The 25,144-nt window shown below is 36.9% G+C and overlaps 1 long non-coding RNA gene across 1 annotated transcript in view; it reads right to left on the bottom strand.

Annotated features, from left to right (window-relative positions):
• Positions 1 to 751: 751 nt before the first annotated feature.
• Positions 752 to 25,144, bottom strand: part of LOC143679311 (uncharacterized) — a 117,640-nt gene continuing 93,247 nt past the window's right edge. Inside the window, exon 3 of the long non-coding RNA XR_013173642.1 lies at positions 752 to 1,038. This is a non-coding gene — a long non-coding RNA (uncharacterized LOC143679311). The remainder of the gene's footprint in view (positions 1,039 to 25,144) is intronic.

Here is a 25,144-nt window from a genome sequence, read left to right as displayed (position 1 = left end):
ACAGTGTGCCATTTGGAAAATGATTTAATTGCTCTACTTTCAGTTCTCTACTTGTAAAATGAAGACAATCATAGCGCATATTCATAAGGTCATTGTGAGGATTAGGTGAAATAATTCTTGTAAAATAGGACAAACTGGTACCTTATAATAATGTCAATAATGTTAACAATTGCTGTTATACTTCAGTAGTAATCAAAACAATGCAAAATAATCACCACCAAGGGATACTTGGCACCTATCAGATTAACACTCAAAGAATGGTAATACTCAGTATGGGCAGAGGGGTAAGACTTTGAACATTCAAGTTTCAGAGGGAAACAGTGTGGTCTTTCTGAAGGGTAAGTTAATCAAAGGCCTTGAAAATGCATATCTTTTGACCCAGCTATTCCACATCTGGAATTTCATATTATGGAGCTATTCAGAGCACACAGAACGATAAATAAAGAAGGACCTCATGTGGGGCATTGTTTATAGTAGCGAAATGTTGGAAACAACCTAAATATTCAACAACTAGGAAAGGTTTAAATAATTTATGTTGTCATTTACAGTGTGGGATAGTTTTCCGCCTTTAAAATGAACTAAATGAATATTTATCGCTGTATAAATATCTAGATGAAGATTAAGCTTTGAAAAAAACAAGTACCAGTGTAAGCTAATTTTGGGTTGTTCTCATAAACATACAATCACATATAGTAAATTGGATAGATCTGACTAAATTTATAGACTTATTAAAAGTTGTTAGAGTGAGAAAATGAGTGCAACATGCAGAGAAATAAGAAGGAAAAACTGATTAATGAAATTCCCTCTGGAAACAAGAGCTCATTTCATGGCATTAGCCTTATGAAAAAGTATCAGTTTTTCTCACAAATTGAAGTAAAGTAGGTGAAGATATATCATCTTATCCAACACTTTTCCTGATGCCAGAGAAAACAACTTCAGTCCTTTGTTTGATTTTACTGTACAGCCTAGACTTCTCCTTTTCCTCTCAAATATTCCAGTATCCTTGCTTTCTTTTTTTTTCTTTCTGCCACTCATACTCTGAAAGACATAAATATGCATGTTTTTATTACATGTTTGGGTAAATAGATGAGAGGCAGGTAACTTTCTATCCTCAACCATCTCTGTTACAGTGTTGGTAAGACCATTTTCTAAGAGAAGGGGACACAGCAGTGAAGGAGTGTTTTGAAAGCATGGTAAAGAGATGTAAAACATACTTCACTGCACATAAATCTATCCAACACCCTTTTCTTGTGGGTCTTCTCCTTTCTTGTTCCCTACAATATTTCTCAGCCTATTTGGTTCAAGTGAGGGTAAATCCTCCCAGGTGATTTCTCAATATTTTCTTACTTGTGGGAAAAGAAAGTAAGGGTAGGACTCTTTTTCCCTCTGAGGGTAGGACTTCAAAAAAGGATATTTAATCCTGGAACTGGTGCCATTTTTTTTTTTCTGTCAAGGATGTCAACAGAGAGGAAGTGTGTGTATGTGTGAGCTTGTGGGTGTGGGTGTGTGTGTGTGTGCTTGTGTGTGTGAAAGAAGAGAGAAAATAGGTATGTTCTGATGATATCTTTGAGCACCTGTATCCAAATTCGTTCAAAGAGCAGTCTACTCTTAGCCCAGTGGGTCTCAAAGTGTGGCACCCACACCAAGGAATATGCTGGAAATGCAAATTATCAGGCCTTACCCTAGACACACTGAATCAAAAATTTTCAAGTAGAGGGCAGTAACTTATATTTTCACATGCTCTGCAGGGGATTCTCATGAATGCTAAAGGTTGAGAATCCTTCCCAGTCTTTTCAAATACATAAGCCACTTAATACCTATTTCTGCCACTTTCAACCGAAGGACCCTCACTATACAGCTACTGTTGTAAAAGATGTGGGTTGGCTAGCAATGGTTGAGCAGTATTGTGGATCCAAGGGCAATGAGTTATTTTTTAGTGTGTGGCACCAAAACATACTGTTGTGATTTCAGGGGGCAACTTTCAGTTGCCTAGACGTATGACTAGGCTTGGGTAATTGTGAGAGTTTTCAGAACAACTGTCCCAGTAAAGCAAGGAGGCAAGGTAATGGGAGTTTAGCTGGCTGACTGGGAAGGAAATGGAGCTGTAAAGGAGGTGATCAGTGGAGATGGAAAGTTGAGATTCAGTGACATCAGTGAATGCGTATAGCAGAGGAAGGAAATGAAAAAGACAGAATTCAAGTTAGAGCAGCTCTAAGGGCCAAAAGTGTCCAAGCTTAGGCTGTAGGAACAGATAGCTGAAGTGAGACTTACTGGTGTGGCAGAGGTCAAAGAACTTTTTTTTTTTTTTAACTTTTTTATTGTATAGTATAGCATATAAACAAAGCAAAGAAATAAAAAACAATAGTTTTCAAAGCATTCCTCAATAAGTAGTTACAGGACAGATCCCAGAGTTTGTCATGGGCCACCATTCGATCCCCTCAGGTTTTTCCTTCTAGATGCTCCAGAATATAGGTGGCTAGAAGGCTAAAATATTCTTTTATCACAACAATCTCTTTATTTCTTTTTTTTTTGTGAAAAATAACATATATACAAAAAAAGTAATAAATTTCAAAGTACAGCATCACAATTAGTTATAGAACAAATAACTTTAAATTTTTGGATTAAATACATGAGTATCCACAGGAGTTTAGCCAGGTAATGTCATGAACAAGAGGATAATCAGGATACCAGTAAAAAGTAGCAATAAGATATGTTGTAAAGTGCAGCAGTTAGATCAAATGAGTCTCAATAATGGAAGCAGTTGTGTGTGAGTAGGAAGTTTTGATCAAGAAGCCAAAGGGTCTGTTATAAGAACTGTACTGTGGTCTGTAGAACAGGGCATGTAGGATTCTGGATCATAAACTGCCTCTACCAGGGAGAACTGAGCAAAAGCAATGCTTGGGAAGTGATTGTAGGGAGACAATTGTCAGTGAAGGCACAGATTTGGGTAGCAGCATCTTGACACGTATTAAGAAATGATGCATCCATTGTTGGGGCAAAGTGCTGTGGTGTTAAAAGATGACAAAGAAGCAGAAATAAGCAGGCTCTGTTTAGCTTCCATTTCTCCACTAATGAGAGTAATATTCTGAATGGAACCAAGTTAAAGAGGAAATTGAAGTTGAAAATCATTTTATGTTCTGTTATTATCCATTAACGTTTACCTTGGTCAATCTAAGATTGTAGTTGATCTATTCCAATAAATAACTTTGCAGAAACTCTTCACAAGAGGCTCATTTTTATGAATAATCAGGCATATTTACTTGCTGTTTAGACAAATTAGCCTTGGCATTTTTCCGTGTGTAGAAAATGCAGCCAGAAAATTCTAACAGTTCTCCCTTTCTCTGCTTGCAGAGGCTGTAGTCTCATGGCTGCTTGGCACCTATGCTTTCCTATGGAGTGCTAAGTTGACCTTCAGCAGGGCACTTGGTTTGTAAACAGAGCTAATCCTGATTGACATTAGAGAATCACTATTTAGTGTTGAGAAACTGGGTTCATGTTGTGAAGGAGAGACTCATTCGAGCAATGTGTAGGTGCCAGAAGTATATAAATTTGTAAGTGTGTCAAGCCATTCTGTGGGTTCATAGTTAGCAATCATTTCTCTAGTCCTTGCCCCAGCAAGGAGAGTATTTTTAAAAACATCCTCAATCAATGATGCAACAACTTAGCCAAAATTTGTACTTTATTTGTACGAATTGATCATTCCCAAATTTAAAAATTACAGTAGAAAATGAAAATAAATAGAAGTTGATGATAGTGCAAAAATATGGCTTTCCATTTTCCCCCCAATGTTAAATAAATTTTTGTACTTGTTTTTGACAGTAATGAATAGTTCCATACTGTGGTGTTATTTTCACAGACTAGGCCAAGAGGATAAATAAAAGAAACAATAAAGAGCATTTTATACTGAAATTGTATTTAAGATTGATTCACTTCTACTACATATTCATGGAAATTGCTTGCCGTTGAACCTCATATTTTCCTTTCCATTTAGGCAAGCACTACATATGTGAGTCTAGTCCCAGCATATTACACATATATTAAGCATGTTAAACATTCTCTTTACATAAAAAAATAATTGTGAGTGGGTCCCAGCAGAGCAAGTCTAGCTCCAGCTAATGAGTTTTAATGTATGATTTTCTTGTACCTCTCATTTCTTTACACATCAATCTGTTCATGGCATCTGTCATGCAAGCAGTTACAGGGAAACCACTGGGGCTGTCAAGGAAATGACACCTTTCTCCTTTACCGGAGTTTAAAAATGGTGCCCAGATTTCGCTGACATTCTCTAGGCAAACTATGTCTTTTAAAACCAACACCATCTGCCCAGGCAGGCATTTGTGAGCCAATTGTCACATAAAAGATTTTAGATAATTTCAGATGTTCAACTTTGTTACACAAGGTTATCATGCTTTCATGTAAGTATATGGCTTACCTCATGCATTCCAAACTTAAGATAGATAAAAAAAAGAATGTAATTCAAGGGTTAATTTTAATCTAACTACAGAATGGGAGCAGAAAAAGTCACTCAATATGTGTTGCAATTATATATATATATATATATATATATGAATTTTTAAGAATTTTACTCAAAATGAAAGTTTAAAGCATATAAAAACATATAAATGGGTACAAATGAAAGTATTCACATTCATGTTTCTTGATGAATTTTAATTCAGATACAAATCTATCCAATATAATATAAGTATAATCTCAATAAAATTCTGAGCAGCAATCAAATGATCTCTTTTATAATAATTTCTAGCTACATAGCTATAGTGGATAGAATTATGTCCCTCAAGATAGACATTTTCTTGATCTTTGTGTTAGTTTAAATGCTGTTAGAATGCAATATACCAGAAATGCAACGGCTTTTAAAAAGGGAATTTTATTAAATTGCAAGTTTACAGTTGCAAGGCCATAAAAATGTCCAAACTAAGGCATCCAAAGAGAGATAACTTAACTCAAGAAAGGCTGATGTCTGTCATATGGGAGGGCACCTGGCCGGCATCTGTTGGTCCTTGATCTGGGTTCCATTGCTTCCAGTTTCTGAATCTAGTAGCCCCCTCTCTAAGTATCTTTGGGCCCTCACTTAGCTGCTGTGGGGCAAAACTCTGGACTTTATTTCTTAGTTTCCCTTCATTCTCTCTAGGTTCTGACTTGCTTAGCAACTCACTGGAAGATACTTAATGATGTTTGCTGGGCTCTGTATCTCCAAACATCTGTGTCTATGCGTCTGCTCTCTCTGTCAGCTCTCCAAACATCTCCAAATCTCTGCATCTATGTCAGGTCTGAAGCAACTGTGTTTTCTCCAAAATGCCTCCCTTTTAAAGGACTCCAATAACCTAATCAAGACCCACCATGAATGGGTGGAGTCACAGCTCTATCTAATCAAAAGGCCACACCCACAATTGGATCTGCCACATTTCCATGGAAGCAATTGAATAAAAAGGTCATGTCCACAACTGAGTGAGTTAATCTCCATGGAAACAATCTAATAACAGGCTTCCAACCTACAATACTTAATCATGATTAAAGGACACATCTTTTTCGGGGCTATGTAACACTTTGAAACCAGCACAGTCTTGATTTTCATTCCTCTATGAGTGCACCCATTGTAAATAGGACCTCTCGAAAGTGTTATTTTGGTTAAGTGTGGTCCAACCGAATGAGACTGGCCCTTAATCCAGATTATTAGAATCCTTTACAAACTGAAGAAATTCAGATTTAGAGAAATAAAGCCATGGGGAGAAGCTGGAAGCCATATGCTACCAAGAGGAAGGAGAGGACTTCACTATGTACAGAGAAATCCAAGGAACCCAAAGATTCTTAGATGACCAGAATACTTTTACCAGGAAGGAAGCAATCACTCCAGCCAATGCCTTGATTTGGACTTCTGGCCTTTGGAAACGTGATCCAATAAATTCCTGTTGTTTAAGCCAACCCATTGTGTGGTATTTGTGATTATCAGCTAAGGCAGAGTTAAGACAATTGCTAATTATTTTCAGCAGATAATTTATTCACAGGAATATTCTAATTCAACTAGTTAATTAGATGAGCGTCATTATTTTTCCATAATCCACAAACTTCCTTAAATATATATATCTTAGAAAAATGTGTATGTGTTTTATATACATATATATTTATTTATGTGTATATATGTGTATGTCCATGTGTGTATATATTTATGGACACACATGTGGAGTACATATGGTGTTGTAAACTTTTCCATTAAAAAATCCTTAGCAGAATTCTGTACAAATTAATATACATGTATAGTATAAATTAGTTTCCCATGATTCCACTGCATGCATGGATCACATATTTTTCCTCTTTCAAGAACTGTTAGAAGTTACTATTGTAAAAGCAGCCTTATGACTACTCTTACACATGTTCATGAAAAAATGCATAATTCTGTTCATTTCATAAGTCTCCAAGATCTATAATTGCTATTTTAAGGATTTTGATATATATTAGGATGTTTTTATACATAAAAATTGTAAAATTAAGGACACTTCAGCAGTACATGTATGTTTTCATTTTAGCATAAAGTTTCTAATATCAGATATCTTAATTATTATCCCCCTTAGTTCAAAAATGATTGTTGTTTTAATAGTTTCTTCCATAACTAGTAAAATTTAACATTTTTTTGCATAGGTTTCTAGAACATTCTATTTAATATTGTGTGATCTGTCTCATCTTCTAGGATATTGTTTCATAAAAGTGTTGATCTCTTTCTTACTCATTTGCAATAACTGTGTATTCTGTACCAATCCTTTATATATTATATAAGTTTTACATTTTTGCCAGCTTCCAATTTGCATTTTAATAAGGTTTGTCACGATATGTTTAGCTTCAAAAATTGTCAATTACTTATATCAGTATTATCTTCTGTGGTTCCTATCTTTGTTACCATCCTTAGAAAATTTCTCCCTTTTCAATGAGCACACAAAACTATTCAACTATATATTATTCTGGAACTTTTACAGTTTTATACTGTATGTTTAATTTTTAAATAGATATTATTTAATAAAACATGCTTCCACCATTGATTTGAAATATCATTATCATATGCTGTATTTGTCTATTTTTGTATCAGCATCAGCAACATACTTTTAAAATTATTTCTTATATCTAAATATATATTCAGGACAAATTCTTTTCCTGGTACTTTTTGCAAATTTATAACTATTTGTTTTCAGGAATTCTATAATTATCCTCACATGTTTATCATTCCAGGTCAATTTGAGAATAGGTTGGTTAAGTTCTCAAAAAATAAATTACATTAATTTTTTTTTTTTTTTTTTTTGCCTGGATGTTCTGGAAACTTCTAATAATCTCGTATTATCTAATCTCCTTCTCTTCCTTTTCTAAAGGAAGACCCAGGATTTTATCTGGATACATGGCTATCTAGCCTTTGCAGTTTTTGTTGTGTCTAATCTATGTGATTAAGGCAATGGTGTAAGTAGTGGGTAACCTTCTAAATCATCTCCTTAAAACCTGTTTCCCTAGACCATTCATCTTTGAATTGATAGTTGAGAGAGAATCAATCATCTCTTTTATTTCAGGCAGTGTTATAGGATTTTTAAAATAGTAGCTTAGTTCAAAACCTTGTATTTTGGAATGCAGAATACTGATAAAAAAAAACTGAGATATGAGGTATTGCCTTAGCAGTTGCTTTATAAATGGAATGGACAGATATTATCATCATGCTGGAATAAGGTGGCCCTTTGCAAACTAAGGTGAAGAATTTGGAAATACTGACTCATTAGAACCCAGAAGGCAGATTTATTTCATGATAATGAGTACAGGGACTGGTAGGGGCCACACAGAATGGTAGTGAGGGTTGTGCCTTGTTGCTTTTAGTCAACTCCCATGAAAGACACATTCAGACAAAAATTTGCTAGTTTCAAACAGAAGTAGAAGAGAAACATGCTCTGATAAGGGAGGGTCTTTCTAGCAGTGGCCTGGAATTTAAATTGATTGAATGTCCAGCATTGTTGAGGTCTCACCAGGTTGGCAGTGCCAGCTATTTCTCTATCAAAAGGGCAGGAAGTAAGATGGCAGCTCGAGGCAGGCCTGGAGCAAAAATCAGATTAAGGGGTTTGCTTTTCCACAGCAACACATGGTTACAGGTGACTCAGGGAGTCCCACTTGTGGAAGAGTGAGGGATGACGGATTAAGCTCAGAAGTCATCCAATTAAAGAAGGAGAGTCAGCAATTTTAGGAACTGTAGCCTAAAGAGATCTTCAACAATGGCTATGCCACATATAACTGACTGGAAGCAATAGAGGAGATTGATTGTTGGTGAGAATGAAAGGCACCTGTGATGATTAGGTTCTGGTGCCAATTTGGCCAGGTGATCATGCCCAGTTGTCTAGCCAGGCAAGCACTAGCTTAACCATTACTGCAGGGATATTTTAGGGCTGGTTAATAAACCAGAAGAATGGTTTATTACATCATCAGTCAGTTGACTGCATCTGTGACTGATTACATCTATGATCAACTAAGGGTACACCTCTACAGTGTGAGAATCCAAGCAGCTGGATTTAATCCAAGTGGTTTTAAGACTTGTAAGGGAAAAGAGAGAATTTTCACTTCTTCTTAAGCTGGCCAGACTCTCCTGTATAGTAGTTGAAGAACTTCATTAGAGTTGCCAGCCTTGAGGCTTGCCCTATAGATTTTGGACTTGTGGATTTCCATAGTTGCATGAGACACTTTTATAAATCTCATTTATAGATATCTCTTGTTGGTTCTGTTTCTGTACAGAACCTTCACTAATAACAATACCTAAAGAGAGGCCAGCCAATCCCAATACAGGAGTCTGGGTCATCAAAAAAGATACAGCACTGAATGGAGCAATGTTTTTCCCATAAAGAGAAGAAACAGAAGAAAGCTTCACTCATGGACTTTGTTCCCATAGCCAGCAGATCTCAGTCTGTGGCCAATGCAGGTAGCAATTCTACATGCCACACTCCTCTCTTGTGTGTATGTGTGGTGTAGTAGAGGAACCCCACTCCCTTCCCACAGGGACAGGTATATGAATAATGTGACATGTCCTGTATAATCAGTCAGAATCCAGTGACCTATATATGCTCAGAACAACAGAGGAAGGAAGGTACCCTACTGGAAGTTCCCTAATCTCCTATAAGATTGCAGTTTTTTCTCTAAGGGCTGACACATCTGGTCTTGAGTATAGGACGTATTTCTGGCTTCCAGAGAGAGGCAGCAGGACACTCTAATATTGTCTCCTACAACAACTGAAATTTGGAGGAAATCATATTGCCAAATAAATTGCAACCTATCCAAAAAAGCCAATATGTAACCAATACTACTGACACCAGAGTCTGCTGATCCCCATTCCAGGTTCGGGGCTGTCATTATGAAAAGAACTCAGAGATGAGAGGGGCCACTAGTAGTAAGTAGTAAAGTTTATTAAAGAGATAGAGAGTGAACATTAAAGAAATTAATGCAGATGTGCTCAAGGTAGAAACACCTGCTGAGTGAAGTGGGTTAGCTTGTTTTATAGGGAGGTCTTTTCAAAGATTTTCCATCTCAACCTTTAAACACCAGGTGTCCTCTTTGTTCCAGAAGGAGATCGCTACCAGTGCTTGTGGTGCCCTGTCACGTACTTAAAATTTGTCTTTGGGAAGATGCTTGACAATCTTTATGACCCCATGCTTTTTGTTATTAACTAAGAATCCATTTTGGGCCCATGATTGCGCAAATTTTACAGTTTGGGGAGGTTTCAGGGCTTTAGGGGAAATTCTTGCTCTAGGGATATAGCAGTCTAACTTAATTCTTTCAGAGCTGAATAGGAAACCAGGGACCTGCAGTTGTCCAATTAACTCTTTCAGAGCTGAATAGGAAACTAGGACCGGCAGTTGTCCTGTTCCATCCTGCTTCACTATCACAACTAAAATTTGGAGAAAGCTATATTGCCAAATACATTGCAACCTAAACCAATAAAGCCTATGATTGTTCCTGCTCCAACGTGATTCTCAGGTCATTAAACCTGCATGTACTGTAATTCCCATTGAAAGAGGGACACGAGGCCCGAAGAATGAGGGAGAACCTGCAAAGGGACTGAACAAGGTTGATAAGGGACAGTGGAAAAGCAGTTTCTTCTAAAGAGAAGATCCAGGTAGAGAGAAGAGGCAATTTGATAAGAATGACTTAACCAAGGACTTCCTCCCTCCCAAGACAAAGAGACTTCTTCCAAGCAGGCTTCACCTGTGATGGACAATTGAATGTTTCCAAATAATAGCTTATCTATTGACGCTTTCTTGTTCCTAAACTTCCATGAATTTTGGTGTGTGTCTTTGATTTAATAGGTTCCCCAGTCCTCAGATTTCATCTGAAGAATTATTGCTGAGGCAAAGGCATTTACTCAGAGATGTCTGAGCTTTGAGCTGGAGGCAGAAAATTAGTGGGACCTTGGGTTAATTTTCTGAAGTATGTGCGTTCACCTTGTGTGTTTTCTGTGTGTCTATGTGTATTTGGGGGGACAGCGTGCTTGAGTAATTAGGAGGCTGGAGGTGTCCTGATACAACAAAAAGTATTTCCCATCTTCTTATCAATCTTCCTTTTAGTAAGCATGACAATTTTAAAATATGGCCCTCAACTTTTTTTTTAACTTTTTTTATTAATTAAAAAAATTAACAAACAAAACATTTAGATATCATTCCATTCTACATATACAATCAGTAATTCTTAATATCATCACACAGTTGCATATTCATCATTTCTTAGTACATTTGCATCGATTTAGAAAAAGAAATAAAAAGACAACAGAAAAAGAAATAAAATGATAATAGAGAAAAAAAAAGACTATACATACCATACCCCTTACCCCTCGCTTTCATTTACCACTATTTCAAACTGAATTTATTTTAACATTTGTTCCCCCTATTATTTATTTTTATTCCATATGTTCTACTCTTCTGTTGATATAGTAGCTAAAGGGAGCATCAGACACAAGGTTTTCACATTCACAGGGTCTCATTGTGAAAGTTATATCATTGTTCAATTATCATCAAGAATCATGGCTACTGGAACACAGCTCTACATTTTCAGGCAGTTCCCTCCAGCCTCTCGGCTATATCTTGAACAACAAGGTGATATCTACTTAATACTTAAGAATAACCTCCAGGATAACCTCTCACTCTGTTTGGAATCTCTCAGCCATTGACACTTAGCCTCATTTCACTCTTCCCCCTTTTGGTTGAGAAGGTTCTCTCAATCCCTTGATGTTAATTCTCAGCTCATTCTAGGGTTTTTCTCAGTCCCTTGATGCTGAGTCTCAGCCCATTCCAGGATCTCTGTCCCATGTTGCCAGGAAGGTCCACACCCCTGGGAGTCATGTCCCACGCAGATGGCCCTCAACTTTTGACACTTCTCCAACTCCATGAATCCATGAATAGTTATGTTTTATGTCCTCTTCCTTGGAATATGGTAGGCCTTGGCTGCATTAACCAATGGAGTACAATAGAAATGGCTCTGAGTGACTTCTTTTAAGGCTTAAGGTAACTTTGACTTCTTAAGGCAATGCAGTTTCTGTGTCACTCACTGGGAAACTCCCCTTAGAAGCCTTTATTTACAAAATGAGAAGTGCAACTTCCCAGAAACCATTAGGCCATGAAAAAAACCAAACTGGCCCATGTGAAGAGAATGCATGAAAAAGTTCCTGGATAACAAGAGCAGAAAATGTCTGATCAGCCACCAATTGCTCCACTGTCCCCATACATTTGCTACAGCTCCAGATACCTTCTGACTGAGAGATGTTTAGTCAAAACCACTCAGCTGAGCCCTTCCTAAATTCTTGATCCACAGAAAGTATGAGCAAAGATGATATGATTTTGTTGTTTTAAGCAAGCAAGTTTTGAGTCAATATATTACTAGGCATATAGAAATCCCACTGTGTGTTTGACTACCCACTGATTTCCTTTCCTAGTTTTCTTTGTAGCTACATGTTACAATGTAAGTAAGTTCCTACAAATGATATCTGTGCAAATTCTGGGACGTCTCATTAAAGATTACTTTCTTTACCCTCTCTATTTCCTCATTCTGCCTTGCTTACAAGTAGGGAAAACTGGAGATGACAGAAGCACCCTGACAGCTCTGGACCTCTCACCTTTGAACTGTTAGATTAGAAAGAAATAAACCTCTTTCTTACCTAAGTCATTATGTTTTGATGCTTGGAAGAGCATCTTAGTCTGCATTGAAATCAATACAAAAAAAATGCAATAACTGTAGGGATGTCTTTTCAATATTGATAAAAGTCATGGATACATATTTTCTCAGAAGCATATTTCACACTCCATTAATCCCATTTATCTCATTTCCCAGCAAAGTGCTAGTGGGTTTTTTTTCCTATGTTGTTGTTGTTAATATATAGTCTTTATGCTTATCTTGACGTGTTTATCCTAGAATCATTTTCTATTTTTTGGTGCTATTATGAATGGGATCTTGCATTTTTCATTATATTTCTAACTAGTTATTGTTATGCTATAGGAACAATTGCTTTTATTTGCTTTTCCTACATGATGAGATAATGCTCATTCTTGATCTCTGGCTCCCCTTGTTATTGAAATGTATGGTTATATAAGATAAGACTTTACTGTGATTATGATAGTGAATGCGTCTCAGGTGTGGGTGTCTCTAGGATGACCGAAAGAGTAGAGAGCACGTGAAATGAGCATGTTTATAGCAAAGATTGGTTTGAAGATAACTAGTCCAAATTAGCTCAGGAAAGGAAGAGTTTCAGAGATGTTTTCATGATTCCATGGTCTGAATTGAGGTTTGAAATTTAGGCATCAATAAATGAATTGCTACATAGTTATTATTCCTTCCCTAGACCACAATGGAAACCTTTGGGATAAAGGCTGAATCAACTATCCTTTGGATGTTTCTCCGGATTTTCATATATGCTTTAGATTTGATTAACATCTTACTTTGAATTTTTGCTTTGTCATTCATGTGATATATGTCCCTAGTAATCCCTTATATATTTTTTTATCTCATTTCTGTTAAGTTTGGTTCAAAGTTAGGGCAGTATTATAAAGAGAATTCTTTCTTTCTTTTGATGCCAGGATATTCTGAATGTCAAATTTCTAATAGCTAGGCAAATTACAAGCTTATTCATTTTCTATTTGCCACATCCCTCTGAGTTCTTCAATATCTGCACAACCTCAACCCAAATGTTAACCTTATATACTGTCTCAATTTATTATCATAGGCTGTTTTATAAACAAACATAAGGGAGGTAATCCATCATGCTGTCTTCTACTGTATCCTTGACAAATGTATGACCAAAGCCTTGGTTTTACTAGTTTAAAAAATAAATCATAAAATAAATCAGTCAATCATAGACCATGAAGCTACTCAAAAGCAGAGAGTACAGAATGGCCACAAAGTTCTTGTGTATATTTGTTTAACATTATCTGAGTGTTTCTTTTGATTCTTCCCTCAAATTTGAAATCTCCATGTTCTTCTGTATGTCTTTCTTGCTAATAGCCATAAATTATTAGAGAGGTACTCATAACTCTTCCATATTTCCAACCATTGTTAAGAAACAATCTTATGCATAGGCACTTTTGATACAGTACATAGTATTAACCACACAAATCCCCAATCCTTCTAATCCTATTTAACTTCATGCACTAAATTTATGTACAGAAATAGGAGAGATATCAGTACCATAATTACAAGGAAAAATTTTACCTAAAGAAAAATATACAACTTTTCTCTGATTATTTCAAGCAATTCTCACAACAATAAAAATTCAGGATCTAGTCAGCCCCTATGGAGATTTTTTTTCCAGCCAAACATTGATTAACTAGTATGAGATATTTAATGAACAGTAATTTTCCTGCAATCAGCTTCTAAGAATCAGACCTATATTATCAGAAAACAAGCTGAAATGTGGAAGTAAGTAGAGAGGAAACACCCTCTGGTGTATTTTCCGGGATAAATATAGATTAATCCTTGCCATCACCTGTAGTCTATGTGATACCTTGCTCACGGTCCTTGGTGCTATACCATCTTTGCAACTGTCAGACAGTGCTTTTGAGAGCTGATTTTGTAGTCCTTGTGCTTTATCTTTTAGCCAAGATAGAAAAGAAAAAGAGAAAGGAGGAAAGGACGGGAGCAAGGGAAGAAGGGAAGGATGGATGGGAGAGAGAGAGGGAGGGAGGAAGAAAGAAGAGAAAAATATAAAAAAAAAAGCAAAAGGAGGTAAGCGTGAAAGTAGTATCTGTTTCAATCCTATTGTACAGTTGAAATCACAAAACATGTACGTATTTCTTGAAAGGGGGAGTCTGTTTCTCATACACTTCTCAATTCTCTAATTAAAATAATGTGCTCATTTTTGAACTAGAACTCAGCAGTTAAAACACTTAGTTTTGTATAGCAAAGTAAAAGAGCCCATATTAAATTCATTATTTGCTTTTTTTAATTTTTTTCTTCATTTTTACTTTAAACATATTCAGGAGAATTTTATTTTATTCCCCTAGATTTGTTTTCATGGGAACATTTGCTTTACATATGCAAAAGTGCCTGCCTATAGCATTCATATGGCTTATTAATCTTCAAAGAAACTGTGTTTTGTTTTTTTTTAATACACTGTTACAACCAAGACTAAAATGAAAAGCTTTCAAGTTTGTTGACTCTGGAGCTGTTTTGATTTTTATTTTCCCACACTTCAGTAAATGCCCTTTTTCTGATTTGACACTGGAAATAAAAAAGCAAATTCTGTCAGCATAAGTCACCTCAAGAACAACATCTGCGCTTGTCTTGTTCACAGTTTTCTAGTACCCTGGATATTCAGAATAACTGAACTCATTGGACCCCTACCAAGTTATCTATCTCTGACGGCTGCTATGCTGTAAATTCATACTGAAAACTATTATATTCTTCTGAATTGCTGCAGCTCCCCAGATAACATGGCAACTTCTCCACAGATTTTTCTGTCAGCTTCCACCTGGAGGTAGGATTTAGGAAGGTTACACGTCTTAGTCCACTGGCAGACAGCTATTTTTTCACCATCTTCTGAGCACCCTTCTCAAGCCCAGAGTTAAAAAATAACACACACATATTTTGATAATCAGCCTTTGCTGTAACAAGTTCTGAAAGGCTGACTTTGGGCACTGTCATTTTTAAAAGTCCCGAGAAGTTGGCTCAGTGAAGACTCAGAGTAGTTTCTCGCTAAGCAGCCTTCTAGCATGCCGTCCCACAACTTGGCACTTCTCTTCTCTCAGCCTCATTAGGTTATGCTTCAAGTCATTCATTTGCAGATTTAATTTTGAGGTTCTGAGGGTGAAAAATAGCATAGATATTATACTTGAGAAAAACCTACAGCTCTTGGAATTGACACTTCATAGGGTCCTGAGGATTGGTTATCACAACGTGTTCTCAAAGCATCCCACAGAGGCGCTCAGAACACTAAAGTCCCATCCGATCAAATACTTATTGATTGATCGAAATGGAAGGTTTTTATATAAAGTATTAAGAACTACATAAGAAAAGAGAAATGCAGATAGAAGAAAAGAAAAGAAGAATGGGTGACTAGCCCTCCCAGCTTGTCTGGGGTCTGAGGGGGGTCCCTGGGTTGGGACTTTAGTGCTAAAACAGGGAAAGTCCTGGGCAAACCAGACTGAGCTGATTATCTCATTCTTAAACACCCTCAATATTAGCTCTAACTCTACTATCTAGATTATACACTTATAGGGGAAATTACTATTGGGTCCTTTAGCAAATAAACCCTCTAGAGTGAATAAAATAATGTTCTTTCTACCAGTTCTGCAAACTGACAAACATTTTATACCCTATTTGTCCCTATTTTAAAATTTACATGCTCTCAAAAAAATATTGCAAATAAAATTGTTGCTAAGCATGTAAAGAACATTGAGAATATGTGACACTCTAGACTTATTATACATCTCAATACATACTCATGTATCACAATCTAGGTTGACTAAGAAAACACTCATCATACCCTTTCCACGATGTCGATTTCCTAATTCAAAAGTAGAGAAGACACAAATTTATTTAAATGCCTCTTCAGGTGGAGGAAAAAAAAGTCTGGATATTTTATAGGCTATCAGTTTTGACAGTAAAAGGTAAAGATTTAACCCTCCCTGTTGCTATTGCCTCAAGCTACACTTGTATAAAATAAACAAAAATAGTGTCCCCAGGTAAAGCTTAGGCAATAAAAAAGAAAGCAACATCTGTGGCAAGAGAAACTCTAAGAAAGTTAAGCCTGGCATTGTTTGACCTGAGAACTACCACAGCTTGTTTGAATTGCATGGCCACCTGTCACAATGGTGCTTGAGATTCTTCTAAAACAGTAGGAGTTTGTCACATATATGGAATGTGCAGGTTTCAAATTATTGGAGACCAGGAGGCCACCCCAATGAATGTGAAACTTTTCAAAACAGAAATGATGGAATTCAGTGTCTCATAAATCCGAGTAACACTCCCCCATCTACAGCTGCCCAGAATTCTTATATAACGAGTAAATATCAAAATGGCAACTGGATTTCTGAGTTACCTTGTATAGATTCAGATTAACTTCTTAAATATCCACTGTGCAGAAAAGTACTTTGCCAAATAGGGTGCATAATCATTATTTTCCTAGAGTCAGATTTCAATGGTGCCATCTGAGAGTGTACTTCATGTTATTTCTTTTAAACTTATTAGCTGTCTTACCAAAACTACCAATGGAGGTTGCATTTCCACAACTAGGGAAACCATCCTTGGTTAAATATTCGCCTTGTCCTATGCTCCTCTTTCAAAATATACCCAAAAACTTGACAGTGGAAGTAACTCACACCCAAGAATGAAATGGAGAATTGGCTTAAGAGAGACCTTGCTTTTTTGTTATCCATTCCCCTTGTGGCCTTCCCAAATAGCACAGCAGCTGAGGATGATAGTACCTATAGGTTATGGCATGAGAAAGGAGGAAGAACTGTGTAATCAGGCGCCTCTAACTGAGACATCTTCTTGCCACACCTCCTGTCACTCTCCATGCCCAATGCCACTGCTTTTCAAAGTCCATTCAAAGTGAACGCACTCCAATTCACTTATCGATTCTCATCCTTGGCAACCTTCCACACGGGGATGTCTTCACTACTCTACAACGTGTCGCAAGTTGAACTTCTTGTCTTATCTACATACAGAGATTATTTCACATTTTATCTTGGCACAGGTTTTTATTTCCAAAAATGCTCTTTTTATTTCTTCACCCCAAAATCTAAAGTTTCTTTAAAGACCAAGATCGGTGTTACCTTACACAGTAACTGTTTTCTTAGCCCTTTCATTAGATTTCTTGCTTCATTCCAAATTTTTAAAAGCAATAAATTTTCAATTCAGAATACTTAGTAAACAATAAAATTGTTTATGTATGCATGTATATTCATACGTGCGCACACACACACACACACATATACTCTGAAGTCTCTCATAAATTCATCACACAAGGAAAATCCCTGTTGACATTTGGTTTGTATCCTCCCAACATATATATAATTTTTCTTTTATGCTCCTTGACAGGCCATGTTTGGGCTGACTGCAAACCTGTTGTCCCCACCATCTAATTCACCTGTGATTTCGGTCTCACAAGTTCGAGTTAGGAGCCTGGGAAATCCAAGACTCCCACTCACTTATTTTACAGGTGACTAAAATGATGACACCTCCCCCCAGATCATACAGCTTGTGGAGTAAGAGAGTCAGAGGTTGATTCAGACAATGCCGGTGTTTTCAGTTGCATTGCTGTGTAATTTACAGAGAGCTGATGTGCCCCATTTGCCATGCTGTGTACCAAGGCTTGGCACTGCATCGTCTGGAGAAGGAGACACAAAAGTACCATCCATCTGCCCGGTACGTGCAGGAGTTCAGGAGTGGGCCAGGGTCGGGGCTGGGAGGAGTTCTAGACTATGGGTGGGGGGCATGGTTCATATTTCAACTGAAATCACTCATCACATAGGCTGGCAAGGGGTCTGAATTTATGCTTGTTATTTCCAAAGATGATGCTTTTTCTGGCATCTATCTTTATTTCCCAATTCCTTATTCTTCCTAATCTGACATATTAGAGGACTGTTCCCAGTTGGCTATTACTCAGAATTCTTTAAGTATTTGTTTCAAACACATATAAAAAGCTCCCAAATCCCATAATTGTTAATTCCTCTAATCCTAGTCCAAATAGAGGGTATAAGCAACATGCAATGGATTGGACTGCTTGATTATTAGAGTACACACTTGGAGAGCAGACCTGGCAGCAAGTGAATAATGAGCTCCTCAAGTTATTAGCCATGATGTTGATCTTTGGGTCTCCTTAACACCCAGCAAATTGCCTTACATTAGTAAGTGCTATGCAAGTATTCATTCAAATTAATCCCTATATCACATAACAGGAGGTACCAGCGTTTGAGAAAAAATATAAAGTAACAGCCTAATTAGTTGCCTCTGGTAATAAAGAATAATTTTGAATAATCAAATTGCAATATGAGTGGCAGAAACGTTTATATTAAATAAAAATTATGGATTAGCATCAAAAGCACAGTTCTTGCAAATTGACAATTCTTGGTCCATTTCTGGACCCTGCTATTTACTAACTATGTGATCCTGATAAAATCCTTTCTCTGTTAACTAGAAATGATAACAGCATCTCAGAACTTGTGCAAGATTATAAAAAAAATAATGTATAGTCTGGTCTGTAATAAGCATTAAATAAATGTTAGCTACTATTCTTATTAAGTTTAGTATTCATAATCTAGGATAGAGTTTTTATTTTCCATATAAATTATGATTCTGTACTGAAAACTAGGAATTTGTTTAGGGAATCTCTTATAAATAACCAAGGAAAAATGGTCTCTTCCAAAGCTTTAGTCCAAGAAGCTTTCCTGGAGGTTTCCATTGACACAGGTATCAGAGTTAATTTTGGATCTTTGAAAGTTGTAAGCTGTTTATCAGAACATAAGGGAAACAGGCCTTTGTCTCCTAAAGTGAAACTAATTGTATAGTTTGAGATCATTTAAAGTGTTAAAATAGAAAGACCATCAGTAAAATGTTTCAATACATTTCTGTATCTGAAAATGGAGTCATCGACATATTCCAGAAAAACAGTATAGCCACGTGAAACTGCATTAGGTAACTTCCAAGGCAGGCAACAACTTGAAGAATTCTAGGTGAAAGAGTCCATTTGAATTTAGAGGCGCGTCAACAAACCACTTCAATGAGTTCAATTACTTTGTGACATCGACACAGTGAGATCCGAGTCAACATACAATAGTAGCCTGTTTCTGAAGTAATGAGATCAGAGCAGGATGGAGACTTCCTCTCTCCTCCTCATAGCTAGACCTTGGGGAAAAAATGATCCCCATATGGGCTAAGTATAGGACTGGCCTTTGAGGGCTGGTTACCAAATTAATTACTCATTCTCTTTTGGGAAGAAACATGTTGGAAGGTCAGAGAGAACTATCAGAAGTGTTCCGCTCATGGGGTAGATAAATTATTGTACATTCAGACATAGAATGTATACCCTTAAGAAAAGGAGAGGAAGCACTTTTGTAAAATTATAGAGTATTTCTTTCTTAGTGGAGAAAGCAAAGAGCAGACCAGTACTATGAAAGCTGCTGCCTATTGCCCCTTTTCTATTTTTTCAAAGTGTCTTACAAAATGGCATGTGTCTTACAGGCTTTCTGTTTCATTGATTTATATAATAGTAGATCCTTCTGAAAAATAAGGTCACATTTCATACTGAGGCCACTGGGAACTATATATAACTCAAGTATTAAAGTTGCATCAACATTTCATAGCAGATTCCTGCTATTTACTTATACCTGCTAGCCTGATGTTTTATGAAGCTTTCTCCCTTTCTGAAGAAACATAGCCAGGGTCTTCCTAGACCTTGAACTGTGATTTATTTCCTTTATCCTACTTTGGCCCACTTCTGCATTTTGGAGACTACTAACGCTATGCCCTTGAGTGTGCGAAAAAAATAAATCCCTGCAGGTTCTTGAATATAAATTACATGGAAGTGAGCAAGATGAGTTCAGTGCAGGAAATCGCCTTCCCTTTTCCTGATGTTAACTTTCAAAGTCTTCCCTTAGTTTTTCCTCTAATCCATGAATCAAAAAATTGAGGACAGAATCATCTTCTTAGCTACTGTGTTATCTGTTCATTTCCTAATATTTTAAAATATTTTAATTTTTTTCTTCAAAGTATTGTTTAGAACAGAAGACATTCAGACCCTAGGGTATCTTGGAATGTGAAAAAAATAGCAAATACTTTCACTTGAACATTTTTGGGAATTTTGCCATCTACATTACCAGGTATATCTGATGGCTCCCATGATCCCTGACACATCACCTTGCTCACATATGCCAGTTTGGAAAGTGGGTTATACATTGGAAAACAGCAGCTTCTGGCATACTACTCATCATGTTGCAAAGTCCTGAGACATAATTTTCTCATGTGATGAAACCACATGTAAGATAGGTAGAAATGGCAGTCATCATAAGTTAGTGGGCAGTTTCTAAGTACCTCCTCTATGTTAGTGATTTTCCATTTATCTTATTTACTCCTCACAAAGAATCTGACACATCATTGGTAGTACTCCAGTTTTGTAGATGAATGAATGAAAGCTACAGTAATTAAATTCCAACTCCAATTTGGGGGAGGGGAGTTTTATTGGCCCATTAACTAGCTTGGATAAGGGAGTTAATCCCTAGAGGGTTTGGGACAAGATCCTGTATTACTCACATGCCTGCTGCAATGGCACACCTTGGCAGATAGTTTGCATGAAAGGTGAGGGGCAGTGGGTTCAAGAGATCCACGAAATAAGTGTAGTACTTGATGATGGATCTCACAGCTGTGAAACTGGTCTCCAAAGCCCTACTCTTTCAATTCCACCCACAATGTAATTCTAGCCATAGCTTAACATGGACCCTCTGCCTGGGAATGAATAATAATGGAAAACTTTTCCCTTTAGAGTTAATGCTTCAGCTCACATTTTAAAAATGAAGGACAATTTAGACAAAAAGGAGAGCTCATACTGGAGAACAAAGAATACATCAAAGGTTTGGAGTTATTAGAGAATATGTTCAGTACATATCTGTTGAACAAATGAATGAACTATGGAAAAACAAGTGTGATTGGAAAAAGGATGATGTGGAGAACAAGTGGGAAATATAGGAAAGAGTTACTTGGCACAGGATTTTATATGGCTGTCAATTTTGGAATTGACAGTGAAGATGAGAGTCATTGTTGAACTTTAAACCCTGAAAGTAAATCATTCATATTTGTTCTTTAGGATTATTCTGAAGTCAGATTACAAAAGGCGAAGATAAGGGCAGAAAGACCATATAGGAAGTAATCAGGTAAGAAGACGTGAGGATGAGTTAAACCATGACAGTGGTAAAGAAGGAAGGTGGCTAAACCCACACAAAAGCAGAGTTAGCAAGGCTTGATCAATCATATCTTCAAGGATGGAAAACTATTTCTTGCCTAGAAAAGAATAGTCCTTCACTCTGTGAATGAGGCCAAGGGGCCAAATTATCCCCTTAATAGAAATATGAATTCCTGTGTGGTAGTTGGGCTCAGGTGTCAACTGGGCCAGGTGATGACACCCTGTTGTTCTGTTGTGTGGACTTGAATCATCAGCATGTGAAACTCATCTATGGCTGATTGCATCTGCAGGTGGCTATGGGGAGCGCCTTCCACCATGAGTGATGTTTAATTTAATAAGCTGGAAGCTTAAAAGAGAGAGGTCAGAAGAGAGATCAACACGGCATATCCCAAGCAGTTCAGCAAACCTCATCCCAGCACTCAAAGCTCAGCCCTGACATTTGGAAATGCAGAAAGGAATCGCCCCAGGGAAAGCTGTTGGAACCCAGAAGCCAGGAGAGAAGGCAACAGACATCACCATGTGCCTTCCCATGTAACAGAGAACCTCTGATGAAAGTTAGCTGCCTTTCCTCTGAAAAACTATAAATTTTTAACTAAATACTATCCTTTTATTAAAAGCTGATCTCTCTCTGGTGTGTTGCACTCCGGCAGCTCTAGCAGACTAAAACACCCTGACCTCACAAATAAATTATAACTTACACAGTTGCAGCACTGATATTTAAGAAAGATGTTTGGAATTTTAAATTTGATATCAATTTTTATCTAATTATAAGACTTGTATTTATCAATCCTGATCAATTTTAAACATGATGTATTATTCTTACTTTGCTCTCTCCAAAAGGTGCATCCAACATCAAGTCCATATCCATTTAAATCAAGAGTAAATTTTCCTAAGCTTACCATTGAAAATACTGTCAGTTAGCTACTTTTGTTCCAAAGAATAAATTAAAAAAGGGAGGGGGAAAGTCATTCCTAAGGTTGTCTGAGAGAAAAACAACTTCACAGATTAAATCATGCCTTCATTTAGATCTAAGAGGAGAGTTATGATAATTCATCTCCATGGAGGCAGACTGCAACTCTGGGACTTTGCTTTGTTAGTTTGTTTGCTGGACTTTTTTTTCCATCTGCTCATTTGCTTTCCTTATTTTATTTATCTATCTGTGAATGGATAATTATTCCCACCCCACCCATTTTGTCCCTTTACTGTTGATGTTCTGTTTTGTCAGATTTGTTTCTCCCTGATTGTTTTCTTACTGCAATCATCATGCAAGAGGCTGATACATTTTTCATTTAATTATAATTTTCTTTATCATGCAAATTTCAAGATAATACTGGCACAAGCAAATAAGTAAAAGTCTCTTTAGACTTTTTGCAGTTTTAACACATAATGACACATTATTTAGGCCAAATCACTCAGTTATTTTACTGATGGATATCAAAGTCATTTGAAAGAAGTTGAATTATCATTTTGGTTGAAAAAAACACAACAAAACATCACGAGGGGCAAGCAGTAAAGTTGGTGTCAAAATATTCACAGTGTTTCAATGAGATATAATTTTCCAGTGAATTTGGACTCTACAATAGTATTTAACTTGTATTTATCATGTCTGAAAAAAATGCACCTCCTGTTAAGATATCAGTTACCTTCAAATCAATTGATAATTCCTGAACCTACCTTTTCCTTTTAAATATTTCAGATATTAAAAATTTTAGCTCCCTAGAACCAACAAAATACTTTTAGGTTTTTTTCTGAAAAACCTAGTTTTTGTATATTCAAAAACAAGTGGAATAACTGAAATCTAGTGACAGAACAATCAATGGGCATTATCCTATAATTTTGGAGACTATCTAGAGATAATTGAAAAAGCCAGTTTTTCAACTATTAAGGAAGTTGATACAAAAAAGGTAATTTAGATATGAAAAGAAACTGTCTATGGAACTTACATATATGCCAGACTAGCCAGGGAAAACATATTATCATTTATGGTGATCCTCTTGATGTAGAAGAATATAAAAATTGCTGTATTTTATGAGGCATATTGTATTACTTTTGATGTAGCTGTAACAAATCACCACAAATTTAGTGGCTTCAGACAACAAATATATTTTGTCTTACATTTCCATTGATTGGAAGTCCAACAAGTATCTCTCTCACTAGACCAAAACAAAGGTTCCTTTATGGAGGTGCTAGGAGAGAATCCAGTCCGTTGCCTCTTCCAGTTTCTAGATATCACTTGCATTCTTTGGCTTGTGGCCCCTTCCTCCATTTTAAAGGCAACAGCAGTGAGTCAGGTCCTTCCTGCATTGCAACACATTGAATTACTGCATTCTCTTCTGCCTCTGCCCTCTACTTTTAACAACACTTGTCATTGCACTGGGCCCACCTGGATATATCATGCTAATACCAAAGCCAGATAAAGATACAAACAAATGAACAGAAAACTACTGACAAATATCCCTTATGAATATTAACACAAATATCCTCAAAAAATCATAGCAAACCAGATGTAGCAGCACATTAAAAGAATTACACAGCGTGATCAAGTGGTATTTATCTCAAGTCTGCAAGAGTGGGTCAACATAAATAAGAAAATCAATTAAAGTAATATACTACATTAATAGAGTGAAGAAATGATGACAAAAATATCTCAACTGATGCAGAAAAAGCATTTGACAAAATCTGGGACCAACCCTTTTTGATATAACACTTAGAAAACTGGTAACAAGAAGGAAAATTCCTCAACATGTTAAAGGATGTATATGAAAAGCTCACAACTAACATCAATCTCAATGGTAATAGACTGAAAGTTTTCCCTCTAAGATCAGGAACAAGATAAGGATAACCTGTCACTGCTGTTATAAAAAATTCTACTGGAAGTTCTACGCAGTGCAAAAGGAAAGAGAAAGAAAAAGAAATAAAAGGAATCCATATTTATAAGGAAAAAGTAAAACTTTCCATATTAGTAGATGGCATGTGCCTATACACCGAAAATCCAGAAAAATCCACAAAGAAGCTACCTGAGCCAATAGATAAATTCAGCAAAGTGGCAAGGTACAAAATCAAGATGCAAGAATCAGAAATCTTCCTATACATTAATAATGAAGAGGCTGAAGAGGAAATGAGGAAAAAGATCCATTTACAACAACTCATAAAATCAAATATCTAGGAATAAACATAACCAATGATAGCTAGGACTTGTACATAGAAAACAACAAAACATTAAAAAGAAATCTTCGGGGACCTCCAGGAAGATGGCAGAGTAGGGTAAGCTGGATTCTCCCCTGCTCTGTGAAACAACAAGGTGACAGAAAAATGACCAGGGCTGCCATTCTGGGATAGTGAGTGACTGGAGAAGGTCTTCACCATTTTAGAGGCAGGTTTTGGATGAGAGTAGTGGCAAGATTGGAATGGGAAGGTTGGGGTGAGTCTGTTTGGCTATAACCCCACTGGGGGTGGGCTGCAGCGCATGGGGAAATTTGGGTCCGAGGGAGCAGATGGTCCCTCCATTCCACCCTGCCTCAGGAGCTAGCCTACGAAAGGCGCCAGCACAGCTCTGCCACTGGCAGCACACTGGGGAGCCCCACAGTACACTTAGTTGCCCACTGTGAAAAGTTGCTCACCGCCAGGTGCCTGAGATCAGCCATCATGCTGATCATCATGTGATCATCCCACACAGCTATGGCCAAGTGATTTTTTTCTTTCATATTGAGATTTTATTGGTTGTTCTGAAGATGTGTGTGC

The sequence above is a fragment of the Tamandua tetradactyla genome, chromosome 4 (assembly GCF_023851605.1).
Source record: "Tamandua tetradactyla isolate mTamTet1 chromosome 4, mTamTet1.pri, whole genome shotgun sequence".
NCBI lineage: Eukaryota > Metazoa > Chordata > Mammalia > Pilosa > Myrmecophagidae > Tamandua > Tamandua tetradactyla.
This window is presented reverse-complemented; position numbering and strand designations above follow the sequence as displayed.